The sequence below is a fragment of the Neofelis nebulosa genome, chromosome 13, assembly GCF_028018385.1.
Source record: "Neofelis nebulosa isolate mNeoNeb1 chromosome 13, mNeoNeb1.pri, whole genome shotgun sequence".
Lineage (NCBI taxonomy): Eukaryota > Metazoa > Chordata > Mammalia > Carnivora > Felidae > Neofelis > Neofelis nebulosa.
The window spans coordinates 46,816,558-46,833,193 of record NC_080794.1 but is presented as its reverse complement, the minus strand read 5'-3'; the positions used below and the strand labels follow the sequence as shown (position 1 = coordinate 46,833,193).

The following is a 16,636-nucleotide window of genomic DNA, read 5'->3' as shown; positions in this document are numbered from 1 at the left end:
AAGTCATTGATGTTAATGTATTGACATGGATATATGGCTTATATACTATACTGAAAGTATAATATACATGGAAGAAAAAAAAATCATGTTCTTTCCATCATCCATATGTTGATAATTGCCAAGTTGCTAATACTAGGATGTATCAAGTTTAATAAACAATGGCGATCCTGAAGAAAATTGCTGTTGCTGATGGAAGAAAATTGCCATGATCACGTGCGGTTCCGTGATGACCAGAGGCCCAGTATGGGACTTAGACTATTCTTTCTGTCCATAGAAAAAGTATCATTGGTGAGTGACATCATAGCATAGAGGTGGGTCTAAGGAAATTTCTTCATTTGCTCTGGTAAACAAATGCTTAAGCATTTTCACACTGCCATGATTTGACGGAAACTAGTGATATATTGCTTCAGAAACTCCAACTGCAAAACTGGGTCACCAAAGTTCATGCCTCACAGGGATCCAGAAAGAGAAAGCATGTGCTTCAGCATCTGGAAAAATGCATTTCTAATATGAACTTGTGTCTTAAGGAAATTGATCAAGTTCAAAACTGTACAGAGAGTGTTTTATAAAGCCAACTGAATCTACTCATGGTAGACAAATCAGCAAGGAGACAGCTTTGAAAAAGCTCTGCCTGGTACAGGCCACCCTGTGATATAGTGGAAAGTTTGCTAATACCAGGAATGAAATAAGAGTATTCATAGGAAAACAAGAAGTGTGAGAATTAAGGATTTTACTGCAAGTCAGAAATATGGCTTCACAGATTTTATTGGGTCATAAGCAAGATTTGTTTGCATTTTTCTAACGCAATGGGCAGTCTCTAAGTAATTCCTCCATGGATTCACATACCTTAAAGTCATATCCTCTATCTCTGTAAGTCTGTGTAAAGTTGACATGCTTGATTGTCCACAGAACACATTTATGACAAGTGGGATAATTGGGTATTTGTCAGCTCTTACTGCAAAGTTACTACTTTAAATCATGAGATTTAAATCAGAAATATTGACTAGCCATAGTGATTCTAAAGAAGCACTTAGCCCCAAATTTTATGTCTCCTAAAACTAATTCCAGAAATATTTTCAAAATTTTATTTACTTCAGTATTAGTTATCTGTTGTTGTAAGAGATACTCAGCCTAATAGATTGTTGAATATAGGGGAAAAGAATAAAGAAAGGTAGAAAAATGGAACTTTCTATAACTTAGCTGTTTCTCACATTTTTTGCAGGAATCTTTTGATACTTAATAGGGTGTAACAAGAAAAATAAAAAACTAAAACAGTCTTATCCCATATCCTAAGAAAATTTAGTAAATTGCTTTCTCTTTATAGGAATTTTTGGAAAAGGTTACTTCAAGTGTTAATATGGCCGTCCAAATGAAAACACTAGCAAGCCTAATAGAAAACCAGGTTATAGAGATTTATGAGGAGGTAGAGAAAAGAATAAGGAAAAAAACCAATTAGTTGATAAGAATTTACAGTATAATAATTTTGGAGGAGGTATGAGTTGAAGGAGGAAGAAAGGGAGCTCAAATAGAAAAGATCAGAGAACAAAGAGTCTATTGAATCACTTGGTTAATTAACATTCCATTTGTCTTTACATGAGTTATATCAATATTTCCTAATCCAAACTATAAATGGGCTTTCTGTTTGGTTGGTGAGATAGGAAATGAAGGGAGAAGAAGAGGAGAAAGAACATGACACAGTTACTGTCATAGAGAAAGGGAATGGAAAATCAGTTGGGCTATGGGGGTTAATATGTACCACTCAGGGTCACGGGCCAGTTGTTGGCAAAATACATTAGTGATACAAACGTTTTTACCAACTTCAGTTTCTTACCGAGACCTCTGCTTCTCTTTGTTTAAGACATACCACATTTTTCTTTTTTTTTTTTTTTTAATTTTTTTTAACGTTTATTTATTTTTGAGACAGAGAGAGACAGAGCATGAACGTGGGAGGGGCAGAGAGAGAGGGAGACACAGAATCGGAAGCAGGCTCCAGGCTCCGAGCCATCAGCCCAGAGCCTGACGCGGGGCTCGAACTCACAGACCGTGAGATCGTGACCTGGCTGAAGTCGGACGCTTAACCGACTGCGCCACCCAGGCGCCCCCATACCACATTTTTCTAAAGGTGTTTTGTTGAAATGAGCAAAACAAATTTAAAAGATTGTCAAAAGCTGTAAAAAGTTATCAGAATCCCCTAGAATAAAAGCATTGCTAATTAGACAGTGATGAGGTGTTTCATCACTGACCAATGAACCTGTGTTTTGCACATTTATACTACATTATTTTGCTAACATATTTTGAGGAATGTTCAGTTTTATATTAGAGCTTATAATTTTAATACTGAATAAACCCATCTATGTTTAGTGCATGAATGAAGAAAATAATGTGAAGTCATTATAGTTTCTTCTTTTCCTTTGAGAACCATTACTTTCAAACATGTTTTCCCTGAGACTCTTTCCAAGTTTCAAAATAGCGTATCACAAGTCCCCTTTAACTTTGCTTTGGTCAATGTTCTGTTTAATTCATACTTTGCTGTTCTGATGTTGGCCTCCAGAAGGCATGGCTGGAGTGACCTTAGCTTCAGTGTTCATGCTGTCACCTTTTCCACTCACATCTAGATGAGAAGGTTACATGAGTAAGCATTCCCCTACATTCTGGTTTGCCATGTCAATGGGTATTTGTGGGTGCGTGTGTTTATGTGTGTGTTGGAATGAATTCCAATGGAACCTACCTTCCTCTGACAGTTCAATTCTGGGCATAAGCCAAAGAAGCAAATGTTGTTTATCATTCCTATTGTATCATGTAGGATGTGAAAATCTAAATAACCCAGAATTAATTGCTCCTAAATTTTGTTATCTCAAACTCTGCTCCCCTAGGTATCTGTATTTACCATACCGCAGCATACTACCTCACACACCTCTCTTGTTAATGCACTATGAAGTCCTGGGAGTTATGGAGCCAAATATATGTGAGAATCATTGTTAAAAGGATATACGGAGGTTATTCTTGTGAATGGCTTGGATGATTGCACTTATGTAGTGGGTTTTCCTCTGGTTAGTGTAACCACCTTGTCACTGAAGATGACTGAGATGGGGAAATTTGGGTTTGCCTACTTTCTTTAGAAGCTGTCCATGATGCTGTCTTTCTAAGGGAGAAGCCTATAGTATGTGGTTCAAAAGATTCTTCTCAACCAGTTCCCAGTGACTGTCTAGTTAGCAATGATGATGACAAATGTTTATGGAGAACCTCATGCCGAGGTTCCATCCTAGATTCTGGGCATCCACTGGTGAAATAAAACAGAGATGATACTTACCTTTGTGGCACATAAAATCCAGTTAGTGTAAATGAACTCCAGATTTAGGCATATTGTCCTGTATTACTTTTGGTTTACAGTGTAATTGTTTATCATTGTCTTATATTTTATTATGCCCTTACTGAAATTTTAATGAGATATTTAGAGGACACTTACTGGCATGGTTAGTCCATTGCCTTTTTTATCTGGAATTTTTCATATTAATTCCTGTCATAAGGATTTTATTCCATGTCATTTTCCTTCCATAATGCAAATGAGAAAAAAAAGAATATAGTTTTTTGGGTTCTTCCTCCTCTTTCTTCTAAACACAATTTTATAATACTTGAGGATTTGAAATTTTTTATTGCCACTTAGACTAAGAACTTAACAGTAGCAAACATATAGAAGTGATAAAATTTTAAAAAAATTTTATTGTTTCAAACACAGATTTATAGTTCTCTACTCCCTTTTTGAGATAAAACTGAAATCACTCTGAACTCTTGCTCTTGGATTTTATTTTTGAGCATGGAAGTTACTTATCCTTTGTCAATATCCGACCTCCACCAATTTGTAAGATGTATTTGGGTCCCAAAACTCTCATTTAAAGAATCCATATTGTTCATCTGTGGCTGCCCTAACAAAATACCGTAGATTTGGTAACTTAAATATTAGGGGTTTATTTCTCACAATTCTAGAAACTGGACAGTCCGAAATGAAAGTGCTACCCACTTCACTTCCCTGGTAAGGGCCCTATTTCTGGCTTGCAGAGAGCGGATGTCTTGTGTTCTCACAGTATGAAGGGAGAAAGGGGAAGAGAAACAGAGAGGGGGGGTGTGGGGGAAATCATCTGGTCCTGCTCTTCTTTTTTTTTTTAATTTTTAACGTTTATTTGGTTTTTAGAGAGGGAGATAGAACGTGAGCATCAGAGGGGCAGAGAGCGAGGGAGACGCAGAATCTGAAACAGGCTCCAGGCTCTGAGCTGTCAGCACAGAGCCCGATGTGGGGCTGGAACTCACGAACCATGAGATCATCATGTGAGCTAAAGTCAGATGCTTAACTGACTGAGCCACCCAGGCGCCCCTGGTCCTCCTCTTCTTTTAAGGGCAATAATCCCATTATGGGGCCCCACCCTCATGACCTTATCTCAACCTAATTATCCCCCAGTTAGATCCCCCCCCATCTCCAAAATACCATTATACTAGGAGTTAGGGTTTCATTGTATGAATTTGGAGAGGACACAATTCAGTAGATAACACAAGCTATAATTATCTTTGACATCGATTGTGCAGACAGTAAAACATTTGATTGTTTAAGCTTTGATTTTTACCTGGAATTATATAGATAAGTTATGTCAAAATTGATACATATATCTTGAAAAGTTTTAATTTGTTGAGAAGCCTAAAGCATTAGAACTTAAAAAAAATTCTTTGTAAATTATATATCAACATACTTTGGCATTACATTTGTTCAAAAAAACCATCTTTTCATTTCTGGTGCCTGTTTCCATATGACTGAATCATTTTCTTTCTATCCCTGCTGATTATAAAGTGTTTAGAGATGAGCAAGATGGAACTTGATAAAGCATCTGGAATTGAAAATTCTCACAGTAGGGCCTGCTAACTTGATTGCCTCATCACCATGGCAACGCTCATCGGTCAGTATAGCCAGGTAATGAGATGGCTTAGTTCAATTAGGAGTTAAAATACTCTTCTGCCATTGCATATGAAATTTGCAAAAGTATTTGTCCAAAAATAGCTCATGCTGTCCTATGACTCATAAGATATTTTGGGTTCAATAGAGGGCACTTACAAAGGTAAGTGAGCAAATCTATCTCTAGGTTCCTCCATTTATTTTGTCTTTGAACATAACATAATGCTTAAATAGGTCTTGGAAAAAAACAACATGTTTATATAGTTCCAGACATTTATACATAGCCCATTTGGTCTTCAGTTATTGTGAGCAGAAAACTGGTTCAGAAGAGACATGCATCATTTGGGGTTGGGGTTATTAGTTTCAAAGTGCAGAAGCATACATTGTTGAACAAAGGTGTGGCTCAAGTGGAGACAAATGTCTGTGAGATGTGAGTTTATGTTCATAGTTCAGTTTTGCTCTCATTTTCCATGTATTCCAAACCTGAAGCTTTCTTTCAGCCTGCATTCTTTCCCTACCCTCCTAGCAGAGCACAGTGAACCTCCTCCCACTTAAGTGAAAAATAGAGGCCATCTGGCATATGCTTTCCTACCTGTCCACCTACTAACATCTGCATCTGTTTTACTTCCTTGAGGTTCATTTCCATATCTACCTTGCATCTTCTCTCCTGGATTTTCCATTTCTCACCATTTCTTTGGCTCTTTTTTCCAATAAAGGTGTATATTCCAGTTTCTTACATCTAAAAACCACAGGAAGCACATAATATTAAATGTGCCCTTGCCTTATCATTTTTAAAAAAAATTTTTGCTCTTCAGAACCAAGTCTTTTAAAAGAGTTGTTTTCTCACTTCCCTTTGACCCTTTGGCCCACAGAAGTAAGTCTCCTATTCCCATCTTGGTACCAAAATTGCTTTCAGTATGATCAGCAACAACATTTAATGAAGCATTTGTTGGGTACCCGGTATGACACAGCGGTTTGGTGACAAAGTATTGAGTAAGTGATGTCCTTGTCCTCAAGGAATTCACAAATCATAGTTCTGATGCATCTTTCAACACTGAACACGTTCTTCTTGTGAAATGTCCAGTTTTTGTCCTTTCTGATCCTGTGGAAGCCCCCTTCTATTCTCCCCCTCAATGCCATATTGCCTCCAGACAGTATCCCCATTCCACCCCTACCATTTCACGTCTCCAACAGTCCTTAGGTTCCTCTGATGCTGCTCTCGGCATCACTTGGCCACGAGTCTCTCAGGACTCTCAGGACCCTATTAATTCCATGGGCCTAGCTGTACACCAGCTGTTCCGAGATGCCATCCCCAAGCCTCATCTATTGTGTGTAACTGTATTCCTCAGCCCATCAATGCTTTGCCTATATAGTCACCTTACCACCACACATTGTCTTCTAATTTATTATGTGGGCTGTCCCGGTTATTTTTTTTCATTAAACTTTTTATTTTGATGTAATTGTAGATTTCCACACTGTTGTAAGAAATAATACATAGAATTCCCATGTACCCTTTACCCACTTTTCTCCAATAGTGAAGTCTACTAAAACTATAATACAACATCACAACTAGGATATGGTCATTGACATAGTTAAGATGCACAATATTTCAGTTGTCACAAAGATACTTTGTGTTGCCATACTTGCCTTTCACCCCCAACCCCTTCCTAACCCCTGGCAAACACTAATCTTTTCTCATGTCTGTAACCTTGTCATTTTAAGAATGCTGTATAAGCAGAAGCATGCTGTATGTAATTTGGGGGGATTTTTTCCTGACTGAGCCTGATTCTCTGGAAATTCATCCAGGTTGTGGTGGTTGTGTGTAGGAGTACTCTATTCTTTTTCTTTTTCCTTGAGCAGTATCTATGTATGGATATACCACAGTGTATGTGATCATTCATCCATTCAAGGGCAATTACCCATTTGGGGGCTTTTGTGAATGAAGCTTTTCTAAATATTAATGTCAAGGTTTTGAAGAGAACATAAGTTTCCATCTCTGGGCTAAATGTCCAAGAGCGCAATTATCTGGTCTTACTGTAGTTGTGTGTTTTGTTTTTTAATGAACTACCAAAGTGTTGTCACAATGTACCATTTTATATGCTCACTGTCAAAGTATGAGAGATCCAGCCTTTCCACATCTTCCTCAGCATTTGTTGGTATCATTATTATGTTTTTTTTTATTTTAGGCATTCTCATAGCTGGGTAATGATAACTTACTGCGGTTTATATTTGCATGTTCTGAATGCCTAATGAGTATGAGTGTCCTTTCATGTTCTTATTTGCCATCTATCTTCTTCAGAGAAATATCTATTCATGTATTTTGCCCATTTTCTAATTACATTTTTTAAACTATTTTCAGAATTCTTTATATACTCTAGATGTTAGACTTTCTTGTATATGTAGTTTACAAACATTTTCTGTCAATCTGTAGTATGTCTTTTCATCCTTTTAACAAGGTCTTTTGCAGAACCAAGTTTTTAATTTTCACAGGGCCCAATCTATCAGTTTTTCCTTTTACAAATCATGGTTTTCATATCAAAACAATGAATTTTTGGCCTAGTCCTAGATTCCAAAGACTTTCTCCTGTTTTTTTTAAAATTTTTTAATGTTTTATTTTTGGGACAGAAAGAGAGCTAGCACAAGCAGGGAAGGGGCAGAGAGAGAGGGACAGAGGATCCAAAGTAGGCTCTCTGCTGACAGCAGACAGCCGGATGCAGGCTCAAACTCACAGACTGTGAGATCATGACCTGAGCTGAAGTCAGTTGCTTAACCGACTGAGCCACCCAGGCATCCCACTCGTATCTTTTTTCCTTAATAGTGAAATAGTTTTGCATTTCACATTGAAGTTTGTTATATATCTTAAGTTAAATTCTATGTAAGGTGAAAGACTTAGGTCAACATTGTTTGTTTATTTTCCTATGGATGTCAAATGGATCAAGAACCATTTATTTAAAAAGTATCTTTCTTCCATTGAATTTCTTTTACACCTTTGTCAAAAATTAATTGCAGATACTTAATATGGGTCTGTTTCTGGATTCTCAATTCTGCTGCATTTATCTATGTTTTTGTCACATTGTCTTGACTGCTTTTGCTATATAATAAATCTAAGAATCTGGTGTATACTGGGTCCTCCCACTTGATTCTTTTTTCTATTAATTTTTTTTAATTTTTAATTTTCTTATTGAGATATAATTGACATAGAACATTGTGTAAGCTTACAGTGTACAATATGTTGGTTTGATACATTTAAGTATTTCAATATGATTACCACCATGGCATTAGCTAATACTTTCACCATGTCACATAATTATAATTTCTCTTTCGTGGTAAACATATTTAAGATTTAGTCTCTTAACAACTTTGAAGTATATAATACAGTATTGTGGACTGTAGTCACTGTGCTGTGCATTGGCTCTCCAGAACTTACTCATCTTCTAGTTGCAGATTTGTGTCCTTTATCAACATCTTCCATGTTCCTCCCCTTGCCCAGCTTTTGGCAACCAATGAGTTCGGCTTTCTAGATTCCACGTATTAGGTGATAACATACAGTATTTGTCTTTCCTTGTTTTTCTCAGTATAATGCCCTCCAGATCCATCCATGTTGTCATAAATGGCAGGATTTCCTTCTTTCTCATGGATGAATAAGATTCAGATTCCATTGGGGATATGTATATTCTTGATTCCAAGAATTGTATGTCAGTGACATCTTCTTTATTCATCTTCTGATGGACATTTAGGTTATTTCCATATCTTGGCTATTATAAATAATGCTATAATAAACATGGGAGTGCAGATATATTTTCAGTATTGTTTTTATTTTCTTTGGATATGTCCCCAGAAGTAGGATTGCTGGGTCGTATGCTAGTTCTATTTTAGTTTTCTGGGGAAAATTATTCTGTTTTCTGTAGTAGCCTTCCTTTGGGAAAGGAAGGGCACTACCTCAGTACTACCAGGTGGGGATAAAAGACCATGTTCCCCATTTATCCTCTATCAACACCCAAGCAGGGATCCTTATTAAAGCTAGGTGGGGGTGGGAATGCTGGTTCCCAGTAGTCCTCCTCTGATACCTCCATGGATGCAGGTACCTTGTTACTGACAGTGTGGTGGGTGGCTTTGTCTCATAGCTGAATGGTGGTGAAAGCCCTTGCCCCCATTTGGCCTCCTCTGACACCACCCCAAGAGAGAAATTAAGGGGTCCTCATGACTGTTGGGAGGTGGCGGAGGTCCAGGCTCCTCAGATGGTCTTCACTGACATCTCCTCAGGGATTGGTGGCTTGTTACCACCCATCAAGGATGAAAGTACTCTCTTCTCATCTTTGTCTGACCTTACTCTGGTGGGGAAGTGGACCTTATTACAGTCATCAGAGGGTGCAAGTCTATGCTCTTCACTTAGTCTTGGTGGGAATGGATGGAGGAGAAACCAGAATTATTTCTGTGGCATTTGGCTGGAGTAGTTACTGCCTCAAAGTTTTCTATATTGCTGTGTTGGATTTGTTTGGGCCCTTTGGACACAGAGAGCAGCCTTTTGTTTTTGTTTCATTTTGTTCTGAACTTGTTGGCATATTCTGGTTGCTGGCTTCTGCAGCCTCTTCAGGCTCTGAGTTTGGGACACATAAGGCAAAAGAAAACCCAGAAAACTCACCACCATGTTTTTCCTCGAGTTCAAAGTCCTTTAGCCTGTCTTCCTTCTCTCCATCTTTCAGAGTCTTTATGTTTGTTTTAGTTGTATTTAGTGGAAGGAACAGGGAAAATATGTCTACTCTATCCTCCCAGAAATACAAACTTCCTGTTTGTTTTTAATTAATTATAGTGCAAAAGATTTTGATTCAATCTTTTACCCTCACCTTCTTCAATTTATAGAACCCTATTGTCCCAGCAGTCAGACGGTTTGTCCATCAGTTCAACAAACTGGATTTGGTAATGGATATCGGTCCCTGATTGTTCCTCAAAGAGCCTGTTAATGTCAAGCAAGGACAGGTGACTTTGGAGTTCTTTCTGCATGGGTTGGGAAATTTAACCCAGCTCAGACTGGTGTGTGCCTGAAGCTAAACTGGGCTGAAATGGATTTCATTTTGGATAAATGGCATGGGTACTTGATGTAAATTTGGTAGTTCCAATAGGAACTCATCACAGATGACAAAGAATGTAAGTGCAGGGGTGTGTTCCAAGGGAAGCGCCATTTATTTTCTCTCTCTGAATCTCCACCACAAAGCACAACCCCTGTCACAGTAGCTGCTAAATCATTGGTACTTGTAAAACCCTGTATTGCATTAAATGAAATTTCCTTGTGAGACAGGTTGGTAGGTATTGGTTTGTAACCCAAACCCATGTTTTATAGTAAATTAAATGGGCTCCTTCTTTTTGTTTGACCACAGCTTTTGTTTTGTTTCAACTTGACATCCGTAGTGAGTATCTTAATAAAATTTTTAAGTAGATTTTATTCATTTGTGCATTTTATGAATTGACACTTGAATAAAAAATATGAGAATAGTATTAGAAGTAGGTGACAACCTGCCACTCAAACATAAATATGAGTCCCACTATATTTGAACCTGTTGATTTAAAGCCATCTGTATGAAGCATTAAAAATAGTTCAATAACACCCACGCTGTGCCACCAGTGAGCACTGAATTAATTGACTGTTAGCAACATGCAGATCTGCTGATGAGAACGGTTCCTTAGCCTGACTCTGTCTTAACAGGAGTTTCTTGTTTGCCTGTCTCAATCCCAAAGACAGGCCATTGCTTTAGAAACTCTAAGATGGCCTTTTCTGAAATGCATAGGGCTGGTTTTCTTAAGGATGGGTCACTACTCTGAACACATCTGAAATACCATAATTATGATGCTCATTAGATTATTTTTTTCTGAATATGTCAAATGTAATATGTACTAATTACATAAACTGTTATGAAAAAATTAACAGGCATTTTAAAGAAAAATTACTTTTAAAGAAAAATTTACTGATGGTCTCCTACCATCAGAAAAAATAAACTGGTAGTGTTTTCATTTTTAGATCTTTTTATATACATCTCTTGTTTTTATGAAGCTGGTAATAATAGCATAGAAATAATTTTAAATGCCATATTTCTTTTTGAAATATTTTTTCTGGCTTTTAATTTTAATTCCAGTATAGTTAACATACAGTGTTATTAGTTTCAGGTGTACAATATAGTGATTCAACAATTCTATGCATTACTCAATGTACCTCATGATAAGTGTCCTCTTAATCCCCTTCACCTGTTTCACCTATCCCTCCCCATCCACCTCCCCTCTGGTAATTATCAGTTTGTTCTTCATAATTAAGAGTCTGGGTTTTTTTTATTTTTGTTTTTTGGGTTTTTGTTTTATTTTGTTTTTGTCTTCTATTTTCTTTGTTTGTTTCTTAAATTTCACATAGAACGGGCTCCTGGGTGGCTCAGTCGGTTAAGCATCTGACTCTTGATTTTGGCTCAGGTCATGATCTCATGTCATGAAGTCAGGCTGTGTGATGGGCATGGAGCCTGGTGGGCATGGAGCTCTCTCTTCTCCCTCTGCCCCTCCCCTGCTTGAGATCTCTCTCTCTCTCAAAAAATTGACATATGAATGAAATCATATGGTATTTGTCTTTCTCTGACTTATTTCACTTAGCATTATACTCTCTAGCTCCATCCATGTTGTTGCAAATGGCAAGACTTCATTCCATTTTATATATATATATAAAGATTTATTTATTTATTTATATATAAATATATATATATATATTTTATAAATATAAATATATATATATATTATTTATTTATTTATTTATTTATTTATTTATTTATTTATATATAAATCTCCCCCGCATCTTTACCCGTTCATGTATCAGTGGACACTTGGGTTGCTTCCATAATTTGGCTATTGTAAATAATGCTGCAAGAAACGTAGGGATGCATACATCCTTTTGAATTAGTGTTTTTATATTCTTCAGGTAAATATTCAGTAGTGGAATAACTAGATCATATGGCAGTTCTATTTTTAACTTTTTGAGGAGCCTCCATACTGCTTTCCCCAGTAGCTGCCCTACCAACGGTGCATGGCATTTCCTTTTGCTCTGCATCCTCGGCAACACTTGTTCTTTCTTACGTTTTTTTTTTTATTTTAGTCATTCTGATGGCTATGACGTGATATCTCAGTGTGGTTTTGACTTGCATTTCCCTGATGATCAGTGATGTTGAGTGTCTTTTCATGTATTCTTGGGATGCAAATGTGCCTCAATATCTGCAAATCAATCAACATGATACATGGCATCATCAAGAGAAAGGATAAAAACCACATGATCATTTCAGTAGACAAAGCGAAAGCATTTGACAAAGTACAACATCCATTCATGATAAAAACCCTCAACAAAGTAGGTTCAGAGAGAATATACCACAACATAATAAAGGCCATATATGAAAAATATACAGATAACCTATTACTGAATGGTGAAAAACTGAGAGCTTTCCCCTAATGTCAGAGACAAGACCAGGAATTCCACTGTCACCACTTTTATTCAACATAGTACCGGGAGTCCTAGCCACAGACAACAAAAAGAAATAAAAGGCATCCAAATTACTAAGGAAGAAGTAAAACTTCAACTCTTTGCAGATGGCATGATAGTATATGTAGAAAATGCAAAAGACTACAAAAAACTGCTGGAGCTAATGAATGAATTTAGTAAGGTTGCAGAATACAAAATCAATGCACAGAAACCCATTGTATTTTTATATACTAACAATGAAGTAATAGAAAAAGAAGTTAAGAAAACAGTCTTATTTACAATTGCACCAACAATAATAGAATACCTAGGAATAAACTTAACCAAGGAGGTGAAAGACTTATCCTCTAAAATCTATAAAACACTGATGAAGGAAAGATTACATAAATGGATTGCAAAAAAATTTTTGTTAAATATATCCATATTATCCAAAGCAATCTACAGATTTAATACAATCCCTATCAGAATACCAACAAGCATTTTTCACAGAACTGGAGCAAACAATCCTAAAATTTGTATGGAACCACAAAAGACCCCAAATAGCCAAAGCAGTCTTGAAAAAGAAAAACAAAGCTGGGGGACACCTGGGTGGCTCAGTCAATTAAGCATCTGACTCTTGATTTTGGTTCAGGTCATGATGTTGCAGTTTGTGAAATCAAGCCCAGCATTAGGCTCCACGCTGACAGCACAGAGCCTGCTTGGTATTCTCTCTCTCTTTCTGGCCTGCCCTGCTCTCTCTCTTCCTCTGTCTCAAAATAAATAAATAAACTTAAAAAAAAAAAGAAAAACTTGGAAGTATCACAATCCCAGATTTCAAGATATATTACAAAGCTGTAGTAATCAAAGCAGTATGGTACTGGCACACAGAGACAGAGATCAATAGACCAAAATAGAGAGCCCAGAAATAAACCCACAATTATATGGGCAATTACTATACTATACTATACTATACTATACTATACTATACTATATTTCTTAATACTTTCACATGGAATTATGCCACATGATCTTCATATGTGTTTTGATTATGAAACATTTTGAGAATGCCAGTAAAATTAGTGATAATGTAACCACAAACATGCTGAGGTAGTGTTGACGCATAGTAAGATTTTTTATAATGTTGCTTCAGATAAATATTAAATAACCTTTGGACATAAAATAGAAATTACCCCTTACTCTAATTTTGGGAAAAACACAGAAACATAACAGAACTTTTATGTTCTTAAAACATAAAATTAAAACTTAACAAATTATCCTGAGGTGGACATTTTTATAATAGTCTTTTGAAGACCAGATGTTCTAATGAAGTATGATTTATCAGCATATTTCTTTTAGTGTCTTGCTTTTGGTGACCTACAAAGTCTACTTCAAAACTGTAGAAATTTCCCTCTTACATTTTCTTCTAGAAGTTTTAGACATTTATCTTTTACATTTTGACCTTTGAAATATTTAGGGTTAATTTTTGTGTAAGCGATAAGATAAAGGTCAGATTTTCTCCTTATGTATATTCAGCTACTGCTACACCATTTTTAAAAAAGTCCATCTCTTACTTATTGAATTACCTTGGCACCTTTTTAAAATATCAAGCAACTATTTATATGAGTTTATTCTTGAACTCCCTTATGTAATATTAGCCTATTATCGTTATGCCAATACCAGATTGTCTTGACTATTTATTGTAACTTATACAAACTTTGATGTATTATGCCTTGATTTTCATGCAGTTCACATGTGTTCTTTTTTTTTTTATGTAAAAAATTTTTTTAACGTTTATTTATTTTTGGGACAGAGAGAGACAGAGCATGAATGGGGGGAGGGTCAGAGAGAGAGGGAGACACAGAATCCGAAACAGGCTCCAGGCTCTGAGCTGTCAGCACAGAGCCCTACATGGGGCTCGAACTCCCAGACCACGAGATCATGACCTGAGTCGAAGTCGGATGCTTAACCGACTGAACTACCCAGGCGCCCCTCATGTGTTATTTCTTAATTGAACAGTAATTATATTAGCTGTGTTTTGTTTAATTTTCAATTATTTCAGGATTTTCTAGGTATCTCTTTATATTTTACTTCTAATTTATTTATTAAGGTCAGAAACATCCTTTCTATAATTAATTAGTACTCATTTTAGAGGTTAACATACAGTCTAACTTGTTGAGTGTTCCATGTGAAATTGGAAAAATGTGTAACTCCCTCTTGTTGGACAGACCTTGAAAATATCAATTAGATACTATAGAGTCTTCTATATACCTATTGATTTTCTGACTACTTCTCTAAGTTACTGAGAGACAGCTATTGAAATCTCTAGCTCTAATTGTGGATTTGTATGTTTCTCCTATTAGTTCTATGAGGTTTTTCCCTCATGTATTTTAATGGTCTATTTTTTAGCTATAAGATGGGCATTTAGGAATTTTATGTCTTCATTCATCATTAAGAAATAACACTCTTTATCTCTTTGTCTCATTAATACAGTAACTCCAACTTTCTTATGATTAGGATTTTCATGTTACTTATTTTTCTATCCATTTACTTTTTTATAAGATTTTATTTTTAATTAATGTATTTAAATTCAAGTTTGTTAACATACAGTGTAGTACTGGTTTCAGGAGTAGAATCCAGTGATTCATCACTTAACATATAACACCCAGGGCTCATCCCAAGATGTGCCCTCTTTAATGCTCATCACCCATTTAGCCCATCCCCCTACCCACCTCTCCTCCAGCAACCCTCAGTTTGTTCTCTTTGTCTAAGAGTTTCTTATGGTTTTAGCCTATCTGAGCCTTCATATTTAAAGCCAATTGTATATACATAGCACATAATTGATTTTTGTTTTTTAGCTGGTCTGGCTTTATCTGCCATTTAATTGGAAGGTTTTTACCATTCATATTAAACATAAACCTTGTGAGATTTGAGTGGAAGTCTATTTTCTTACCATTTGTTTTGTTTTGCTTTTTGTATCGTTTCTAGTGACCTTCGCCCCCCATCCTCGTGCTTTCTTTCTTTTTTTTTTTAAATGTTTATTTATTTTTGAGAGAGAGACAGAATGCGAATGGGTTAGGGGCAGAGAGAGAGAGGGAGACACAGAATCTGAAACAGGCTCCAGGCTCTGAGCTGTCAGCGCAGAGCCCGACGTGGGGCTCGAACCCACAAACCATGAGATCACGACCTGAGCCGAAGTTGGATGCTCAACCAAGCCACCCAGACACCCCTCGTGCTTTCTTTTAATTAATTTGTGTAGAGTTCCATTCTGTCTCCATGTTTGACATATTAGGTATCTCAATGTGTAGTGTTTAGAATGTGTGCCCTTAGCTTAGCACAGTTTATGTTCAAATAGCATTATAGCACTTTCACAAATAAAGTAAGAACCTTACAATAGTTTACTTCCTTCTGCTACCCTTTCCTTTCTTGTGCTCATTGTTATTTATTCTTTCATGTTTTAATCCATGCAATAGATTATTATTACCTTTTCTGCACACCCTAAATTACCTTCTAAAATTTTTTAACATATCTCATGACCCATTTATTTACCATTACTGGTTCTCTGCTTTTTTGGGAGATACATCCAAGTTTCCTTATCATCAGGAAGCTTTTTCTCATCTAGAAAGGTCTTTGTAATACTTTTTTTGAAGGATATTTTCACTAGATATAAATACTTTTTTTTTCCTTTTTAGCTTTTTAAACGTGGCATTCCATTAAACTATGGCTTTCATAATTCTGATATAAAATATGCTTACATTCTTTATTTTTCTGTACATATGATGCCTTTCTTATCTTTTAAATTTTTTTAATGTTTATTATTGAGAGAGAGAGGGAGAGAAAGAGAGAGAGAAAGAGAGAGTGCATGAGCAGGGGAGGAGGCAGAGAGAGAGGGAGACACAGAATCCAAACCGAGCTCCAGGCTCTGAGCGATCAGTACAAAGCGCCCCGCGGGGTTAGAAGCGCAAATGGGGAGATCATGACCTGAGCTGAAGCTGGAAGCTCAACCAACTGAGCCACCCAGGCGCCCCCATGCCCTTCTTATCTTTTAAGATCTTCCCTCTATATTTAATGTTCAGCAATGTATGATGTACAATGTACCTTGATGTGTGCTGTGTAACTATTCTAGTTGAAATTTGTGAAGCTTTCTGGACCTGCTGCTTTAGAGCTTCTGTCTAATTTGGAAAGTTTTCAGTATTTTTTTCTTCAAGTATTTTTTTCTGTGA

General features: G+C 36.5%; 1 protein-coding gene across 3 annotated transcripts in view; it reads left to right on the top strand.

Moving 5' to 3' along the window:
• The window catches only part of LOC131492922 (uncharacterized), a 534,086-nt gene that overhangs the window by 131,152 nt on the left and 386,298 nt on the right, over positions 1 to 16,636 (top strand). The window lies entirely within an intron of this gene.